Source organism: Cricetulus griseus, chromosome 2, assembly GCF_003668045.3.
Source record: "Cricetulus griseus strain 17A/GY chromosome 2, alternate assembly CriGri-PICRH-1.0, whole genome shotgun sequence".
Lineage (NCBI taxonomy): Eukaryota > Metazoa > Chordata > Mammalia > Rodentia > Cricetidae > Cricetulus > Cricetulus griseus.
This window is the reverse complement of record NC_048595.1, coordinates 266,457,947-266,467,680: the sequence shown is the minus strand read 5'-3', so window position 1 is coordinate 266,467,680 and position 9,734 is coordinate 266,457,947.

Below are 9,734 nucleotides of genomic sequence, written 5' to 3'. Positions count from 1 at the left end.
TTTGTTTTTTCTAGAATAAAATTTTGCTGATATTTACCAGTATGTTCTGCTAATGTATTTTGAGACATTAGTAGTATTCTAGAACACAACCGAAGTTGTTTTTTTCTTTTAAGATTTATTTATTATATATACAGTATTCTGCCTACATGTATGCCTGAAGGCCAGAAGAGGGCACCAGATCCCATTACAGATGGTTGTGAGCCATCATGTGGTTGCTGGGAATTGAACTCAGGACCTTTTTCTGGAAGACCAAGTCAGTGCTCTTAACCTCTGAGCTATCTCTCTAGCACCCCCACAGCTAAAGTTTTAAAGTGAACCTACATTACCTTCTATAATGATCATGTTCTTATATGTTTGCACCATGCACTATTAAATGTTCTGCCACGAGGAGCTTCTTTTTTCTCAGTGATAACAAAAGCAGTGTAAACCCATTTTGGGATGATATCTATTAATGATTCACAATACTGCATATCCCACACCTGAATTGGAAACCATTGATTTAGTACTATGAAACCAAGATTACTGTAGACTAGAGAGCTGTAGTCTTTTCCTTCTCAGTCATACACACATTCTCCCGTTTCTCAACATTGCAATGCTTCAATCCTGACTACAGTTGTCATAGACCTCTAGTCCACTCCAAAACTCATGTGAAACACTTTTGTTCCTATCGCATCATTTATCATTGTAATTTGGAGATATGTTATTGTTCACTTGTAATGAAAGTTTCTTGAGGGTCTAGCTCAAAAGTCTCAAACCAAAATACATAACAGCAAAGGTTCGCAATCCTTTGTTGCATGGATAAGCTTAATTTTCTTCTCAATGTCAGAAGTTCTCCTACATTTCAAAATACAGTAGCATCTGAAAAAATTTGCTAAAGAGACACACTGCTCAAGAGCTTTCTAATGATAAGGCTGCAGAGGATGTATTGAATCACTATGCTTCCAAGACTGTGGAAATATGAGAAGATTCATATAAGTTCATCATATCATGGACCAATCTGGGCCCAAATGCTGTGTTTTCTCAGCCCAAATAAGACACCATCCTCTGAGCCAGAACAAATCTTTTTTTTCCTTACGTTGTTCCTACTAGTAATTTTGTCACATTAATGAGAAAACTGAGATGGACCCCAAAATGTAAATAATTCATTGTAATGATTAGTTTTTTAACTGTAGACTTGACACCATCTAGAATCACATAGGAAAAGAGTTTCAGTTGATAAATTAGCAAGGTAAGCCTGTGGGCATGTCTCTGTGATGATCTTGACTGATAGTTGACAATAGGGCCAGCCCTGTGTAGGTGACACAATAGTCTGGTGAGGGAAACTGTTCTGTGTAAGGGTTCAGAGGGTAGCTGAACCCTGAAGGCAGCATGTGTCTGCCTATTACACCCTGCTCTAGAAGACTGATGTGATGTGACCAGCCACCACAATTCTGGTCTCAGTGACCTTCCCAATGGTGAACATTAACTTTGAATTATAAGTAAAATAAACCTTAGAAGACATTAAATGTTTTGACAAACATTTGCTGTGCTGCATATTGGAAAGCTGATTTATTTAATACCCTCCATGTGGCACTTATTTATGTTTTTATATATTTGAATTACAAACAAGATTGAATTACATGACTATCCCAGTTCCCTTCTCCCTCACTTCCTCCTCTGCCACCTCTACCACCCCCCCCCCAACTAAAATCCTACCTGTCATATGTCCTTTCTTCTAATCTACACCTGACTCAAAATTTCTGCTTCCTCATGACCTCTGCATCCTTCCTTTTCTTCCCTTCTCACTCTCGTAGCTTCCTCCTCCCTCTTCCGATGTTCTCAATTTCCTCAGGGGATGGTGACTCTTTCCCCTTCTCCAGGGGAAAAAGTTTGTCTCTTTTAGGGTCTTCTTTGTTTACTAGTATCTCTGGCAGTGTGGATAGTAGGATGGTAATCCCTTATTCTATGTCTGAAATCCACATATGAGTGAGTCCATATCATGTTTGTCTTTTTGTGATTGGGTTACCTCACTCAGAATGGTTTCTTCGAGTTCCATCCACTTTCCTGCAAATTTCAAGATTCCATTGTTTTTTTTCTGCTGAGTAGTACTCCATTGTGTAAATGTACCACATTTTCTCTATCCATTCTTCGGTTGAGGGGCATCTAGGCTGCTTCCAGTTTCTGGCTATTACAAATAATGCTGCTATGAACATGGTTGAACAGATGTCCTTGTTGTATGAATGTGCTTCTTTTGGGTATATGCCTAGGAGTGGAATTGCTGGATCTTGTGGTAGACTCATTCCCATTTTCTTGAGGAGTCACCATACTGATTTCCAAAGTGGCTGTACAAGTTGGCATTCCCACTAACAGTGGAGGAGTGTTCATCTTTCTCCGCATCCTCTCCAGCATAAATTGTCATTGGTATTTCTGATTTTAGCCATACTGACAGGAGTAAGAAGGTATCTCAGAGTTGTTTTGATTTGCATTTCCATGATGGCTAAGGGTGTTGAACACTTTCTTATGTGTCTTTCAGCCATTTTACATTCCTCTATTGAGAATTGTCTATTTAGTTCTGTACCCCATTTTTTAATTGGTTTGTTTGGTGTTTTGGAGAATAGTTTCTTGAGTTCTTTGTATATTTTGGAGATCAGCCCTCTGTCAGATGTGGGGCTGGTGAATATCTATTCCCAGTCTGTGGGCTGTCGTTTTGTCCTGCTGACTATGTCCTTTGCCTTACAGAAGCTTCTCAGTTTCAGGAGGTCCCATTTATTAATTATTGATCTCAGTGGCTGTGCTACTGGTGTTATGTTCAGGAAGCAGTCTCCTATACCAATTAATTCAAGGGTATTTCCCACTTCATCTTCTAGTAGGTTCAGTGTGGCTGGGGTTATGTTGAGGTCTTTGATCCATTTTGACTTAGTTTTGTGCAGGGCTAAAGGCTTGGGTCTATCTGTAGTCTTCTACATGTTTGCATCCAGTTATGCCAGCACCATTTTTTGAAGATGTTCTCTTAGTTCCAGGGTATATATTTGGATTGTTTGTCAAAAATCAGGTGTTCGTAGGTGTGTGGGTTAATATCAGGGTTTTCAACTCTATTCCATTGGTCTACCTGTCTATTTTTGTGCCAATACCAAGCTGTTTTCAGGACTATAGCTCTTTAATAGAACTTGAAGTCAGGGATGTTAATGCCTCCAGAAGTTCCTCTATTGCACAGGGTTGTTTTGGCTATCCTAGGTCTTTTGTTTCTCCATATAAAGTTGAGAATTGTTCTTTCAAGGTCAGTGAAGAATTCTGTTGGGATTTTGATGGGGATTGCATTGAATCTGTAGATTGCTTTTGGCAAGATTGCCATTTTTACTATGTTGATCCTGCCTATCCAAGAGTATGAGAGATCTTTTCATTTTCTGGTATCTTGTTTAGTTTCTTTCTTACGGTACAGGTCTTTCACTTTTTTTGTTAGGTTACTCCAAGGTATTTTATGTTGTTTTTGGCAATTGTAAAGGGTGATGCTTCTCTGATTTCTTCTCCACCAATGTGTCATCCATATATAGTAGGGCACAGATTTTTTTGAGTTAATCTTATATCCTGCCACTTTGCTGAAGGTGTTTTGATAAACACCTGGTGTTTTGAGTTCCCTGGTAGAGTTTTTCGGGTCACTTATGCAGACTATCATATCATCTGCAAATAGTAAGAGTTTGACTTCTTCCTTTGCAATTTGTATTCCCTTGATTTCCTTTTGTTGTCTTATTGCTCTAGCTAGAACTTCAAGGACAATATTGAAGAAGTATGGAAAGAGTGGACAGCCTTGTCTTGTTCCTGATTTTAGAGGTATTGCATTGAGTTTCTCTCCATTTAATTTGATTTTGGTTGTCAGGTTTCTGTATATTGCTTTTATTATGTTGAGGTATGTTCCTGTTATCCCTGATTTCTCCAACACCTTTATCATGCAGAGGTGTTGGATTTTGTCAAAGGCTTTTCCACATCTAGTGAGATGATCATGTGATTTTTTTCCTCAGTCTGTTTATATGGTGGATTGCATTGATGGATTTTCGTATGTTGAACCATCTTTGCATCCCTGGGATGAAGCCTACTTGATCGGGATCGATGATTTCTCTGATGTGGTCTTGGATTTGATTTGCCAATATTTTATTGAGAATTTTTGCATCAACAATTCAATTATCCCAATGTTCATAAGGGATATTGGTCTGTAGTTCTCTTTCTTAGTTGTATCGTTGTATGGCTTGGGTATCAAGGTTATTGAAGCCTCATAAAAAGAGTTTGGTAATGACTTCTGCTTCTATTGTGTGGAAAACTTTGAGGAGAATTGGTATTAGCTGTGCTTTGAATTTCTGGTAGTTTCTGCACTGAAGCCATCTGGCCCTGGACTTTTTTTTGGTTGGGAGACTTCTAATGACTGCTTCAATTTCATTAGAGGTTATAGGTCTATTTACGTTGCTTATCTGTTCTTGATTTAATTTTGGTAAGTGAAATCTGTCTAGAAAATTGTCCATTTCCTTTAGATTTTCAAATTTTGAGGAATATAGGTTTTCAAAGTATGACCTGATGATTCTCTGGATTTCCTCTGTGTCTGTTGTTATGCCCCCCTTTTTGCTCCTGATTTTATTAATTTGCGTGTTCACTCTTTGTTGTTTGGTAAGTTTGAATAAAGGTTTGTCTATCTTGTTGATTTTCTCGAAGAACCAACTTTTGTTATATTGATTGTATTGTTCTGCTAGTTTCCATTTTATTGATTTCAGCCCTCAATTTGATTATTTCCAGGCATCTGCTCCTCCGGGGTGTATTGGCTTCTTTGTTTTCTAAAGCTTTCAGTTGTGCTGTTAATTCTCTAGTGTGATTATTCTCCTGTTTCTTCATGTGGGCATTCAGCGCTATGAATTTTCCTCTTAGCACTGCTTTCAGAGTATCCCATAGGTTTGGATATGTTGTGTCTGCATTCTCATTGAATTCTAGGAAATCTTTAATTTCTTTTTTTTTTATTTCTTCCTGCACCCATGAATTGTGCAATTGGGTGTTACTTAATTTCCATGAGTTTGTAGTTTTTCTGTAGTTCGTGTTGTTGTTGAATTCTAATTTTAAAGCATGGTGGTCTGATAAGACACAGGGGGTTATTTCAATTTTTTGTACTTGTTGAGGTTTGCTATGTTACCAAGTATTTGGTCGATTTTAGAGTAGGTTCCATGTGGTGCTGAGAAGAGAGAAGGTAAATTGTTTTGTATTTGGGTACAATGTTCTACAGATATCTGTTAAGTCCAATTGCACCATAACTTCTATTAGTTCTTTTGTTTCTTTGTTAAGTTTCTGTCTGGTGTTCCTGTCCAGTGGTGAGAGTGGGGTTTTGAAGTCTCCCACTATAAGTGTGTGCGGACTTATGTGTGATTTAAGTTTTAGTAATGTTTCTTTTACAAACGTGGATTCCTTTGTATTTGTTGCATAAATGTTTAGAATTGAGACTTCATCCTGATGGATTTCTCCTGTGATGAGTAGGAAATGACCTTCTTCATCTCTTTTGACTGATTTTAGTTTAAAGTCCAATTTATTGGATATTAGGATTGCTACCCCCGCTTGTTTCTTGGGTCCATTTGATTGGAAGATCTTTCCCCAACCTTTAATTCTTAGGTACCGTATGTGTTTGAGGTTGAGGTGAGTTTCTTGTATGCAGCAGAAGGAAGGATTCTGTCTTCTTATCCATTCTGCTAATCTGTGTCTTTTTATAGGGGAGTTAAGACCATTAATGTTGATGGATATTATGACCATTGATTATTGTTTATTCTTGTTTGTTTTTGATTTGGTGATGATGGTGAGATTATGTGTGGGATTCTGTCCCTTTTTCCTTTTGGCTGTTGGCAAGTTGTGATTACCTATTGCCTATGTTTTCCTGGTTGTAGTTAACTTCCTTGGGTTGCAGTTTTCCTTCCTGTACTTTCTGTAGTGCTCGATTGGTGGATATGTATTGTTTGAAACTGGGTTTGTCATGGAATATCTTGTTTTCTCCGTCTATAATGATTGAAAGCCTTGCTGGGTATAGTAGTCTAGGCTGATCTCTTAATGTAGGTAGAATTATCTATTCAGCACCTTTTGGCTTTCAGAGTTTCCAAGGGAATGTCAGGTGTGATTCTGATAGGTTTGCCTTTACAGGTTACTTGAAATTTTTCCTTTGCTGCTCTTAATATTTTCTCTTTGTTGTGTATGTTTGGTGTTGTGATTATTATGTGGTGAGGTGACCTTTTTTTGGTTCAGTCTATTTGGTGTTCTGTAGGCTTCTTGTATTTTCATTGGCATGTCTTTCTTTAGGTTGGGGAAGTTTTCTTCTATGATTTTGTTGAATATGTTTTCTGTGCCTTTGAGTTGGATTTCTTCACTTCTTCTATACCTATTATTCTTTTCACAGTTTCCCATATTTCCTGGATATTTTGTGATAGGGATTTGTTGGACTTAAGATTTTCTTTGGTTGATGAATCTATTTCCCCTGGTATGTCTTCAACTCCTGAGATTCTCTCTTCCATCTCTTGTATTCTGTTGGTTATGCTTACATATACTGTATGATGAAGTGCTGTTTTTCCATGAAATTCTTTAATGTTGGAACCTGATCCATGCTCAAGGAGAACATAAACTATTTTTTTCTCCTAGTTTTGCATAGCCTGTTGATGTTGTAACAAGTAAAACATTGTCAATTCAAAGAATTCAACATTGGTTTTCTACAACTTTCACTATGATTTGCATTTGAGTGAGATACATTCAGACTCATTCCTGTAATTAAAGACTGTGAAATACCTTCATTAATGGCATGGAATCATGATTGTGAAGGCATTTGTCTGGCAGTCATTACATACTCAAAAATTTACCAGATCAGGATATCCATAAAAACATGTAAAATGAAGTACTGTTTTGTGCTGTTACTGGTCATTTATTTGCACACATTGTATAATGCTAAGTTCTTGGACACATAAACCAATATATAACTCCTCTAAAATGATTTTTACTTACCCTTATTATTTCCTACATTACAGAAATCCATTATACAGAACTTTTGTGCCTATTGGAATAGGCTACTGGGATAGCTGTTGTGTGCTAGAGGAGCTTTCTCTCATTGAGCTGGGTCTCTAGTCCAGAGCAGTCTATTTGAACATAAAGAGCATAAAATTTGGATTGAATTAATATTAATTTGCTTCCTGCTCTAAGTGCCATTTTCAATTTTTCTCTGTTGTGATTTCCTTGTTCATAAAGTGAGAGATAAAAGAAGTACTGCATTTTTATGCTTCTAACTACTTAGGATATATCAAAAAGAATCTTTGCAACTACTCAGAATATATTCTTGAAGGGACCAGCTCCCCTTTCAGCAGCCATAACAGCCGAACATGTGCTTGTCTAACCTTGCCACTAAGATGTCAGATGCGTACCTTGTGACAAGGAACCAATCAGAAGTTAGCTGGTGGCACTATGCTTTATGGCTCTGGGTGTGCTGTATGGACAAGTGCACAACAATGACATACAGAGCATAGCAACCACCCTGGGAGGGCCTATGGGCCATAACAACCAGTTGACCAATCAACACAGGGCAAGCCTTCCAAGCCTGGAGGCACACCAATCCTGAGCCTGTGCGTAACCCTAGACACTCCCCTTATGTTGCCCTACAAGATCTCTATGCAGCTACTTCAAGCTGTCTTTTCTAGCCATCCGCCATGGTGGATGGATGGAAGGCCCGAGCTAACATGGGGTTAGCTCGTTAAACAACAATAAAGCCTCATGCAGTTTTCATCAAGCTTTTGACTCCGTATGGTGATTGGGGTGGCTGGCATCATGGGCTGAGATCCTGGAGGCCTGAGCTTTCCGGGGATCTTACAATTCTCACACAGAATCTGTTAGATATTTAATTGATTAATATTAACACTGTTATAAATACATTTCAGGTCAGTGATAATTCCATTATATTTATGTTGCAAATATATTAAGGATTGCATATTGCAAAGAGTCTACAATGGTCTTCAAACCTTGAGACAGTTTCTGCTTTGTTAACTAAGCTAACCCAAAACTTTTCTCCTACTGCCTCAGCCTCCAAGTAGGTATGATTGCAGATATGACATAATGCCCAACTTAAGTCTTTTTCTCACATTTTAACTCACCTAAAATTGGAATCTCATTTACAATTCATAATGTAACACTATGGTCATCAACACTTAAAGGCAATTTTTTTTGTCTTTCTGAATCAGGTTTATTCCACATAACAGAATGATAACTAGTTCCATCCATTTTCCTGTCAGTGTTCTATTGCTGTGAGGAGACACAACGACTAAAGCAACTATAATGACAGAATTAATGAGGGGCTTGCTTACAGTCTCAGAGGTTTAGTCCATTATCATCATGGCAGGCATTATGGCCTTTTGCAGGAAAATACTGGAGCAGTAGCTGAGAACAACATCCTGATCCAGAGGCAGAGAAAAAGCCTGACTTAACATGATGCTTTTGAACACCCAAAGCTTACTACCAATGACATGCTTCCTTGACAAGGTCACACCTACTCCAACAAGGCACCCCCTAATCCTTCTAATCCTTTCAAATAGTACCACTGTACAAGCAATTTTTAATACTCAAGGTAGAATATCATCATGCTATTCATTGTCGTGTTCCACGAGGTCTCAGTCTTAATCCATGAGGTTTGGCCTGAGTGGGGGGGGTGTGAACCTGGAAGCTCCTAGCAACCCAGCAGAGATAAAGACCAAACACAGGCATCTTGTCATCTTTAGAGAGCTCTCAGTTCCATGTTGTAGAACTAGAGTCATTTCTTTATTAGCCTTTTTCTGGTGTTTCTTAACCGTCCTGTCATGACCACGAGAGAACCATTTCTCTCCTTGTTCTCCTCTCTGCTCTGGTCCCTTGTCCCTTACCTCTGTCCTCCCTAGTCACTCACACCCCTCTCCTCCCTGCCCAGGTGCAGGCCTATTCAGATGCTTTGGCCCACAGAGATGCAAATAGGAGGCATATTACCCTGAGGCCATGGTAAACAATAGTAGCCTTACTGACATTAACAATACAATAGTGGGCCGGAGCTTTCAGGTGTTCCATGTTTGCAGGAGCTGGAGGCTGGGCCCCAAAATATTCCATAACAGAATTATTTGGTCCCCCACAATTCATAGACAAAGTGAAATGTGAAATGTATGCACAGAATTCCTAGTCCTTACACTAGTCTTTTTTACTATGGGTTAAAAACCAAGAAATATAAACATATCATAAATGCATAGAAATCTTTGTTTTGATTTTTAAGAAACTTTAAGCCAGTGGAAACTTAGTTCAAATAAGTATGACTCAATTTGACAGTAGGTGATCCAGAAAATATATAGATATCAGAATTTTTCTAAGCCTAATATCAGTATATAATAGCAATTTCACAAGTAGGATTTAGGGCACTGTGGGCCACTTCATGCTGTGAAGGTGTGGATGTAATGATTTCACTAGGCCCAAGATAAATGATAAATGGGTGTTTTATTGGGGAACAACTTACACAGAACAATAAAGAACAACTACAGCCTGCAACCTGAGATAGATAGATGGAGAGAGAGAGAGAGAGAGAGAGAGAGAGAGAGAGAGAGAGAGAGAACTCATACTTTCCTCTTTCTGGTTCAGTCTGCACCTAAAGCCATGCCCAAATGGGTGTGGTCATTGTTACAAGTTCACAGGCAAAATGTTATTACAAAGCTGGGCACAAACTGGGAAAGCAAGATGAATTTTTCCTTTGCTAA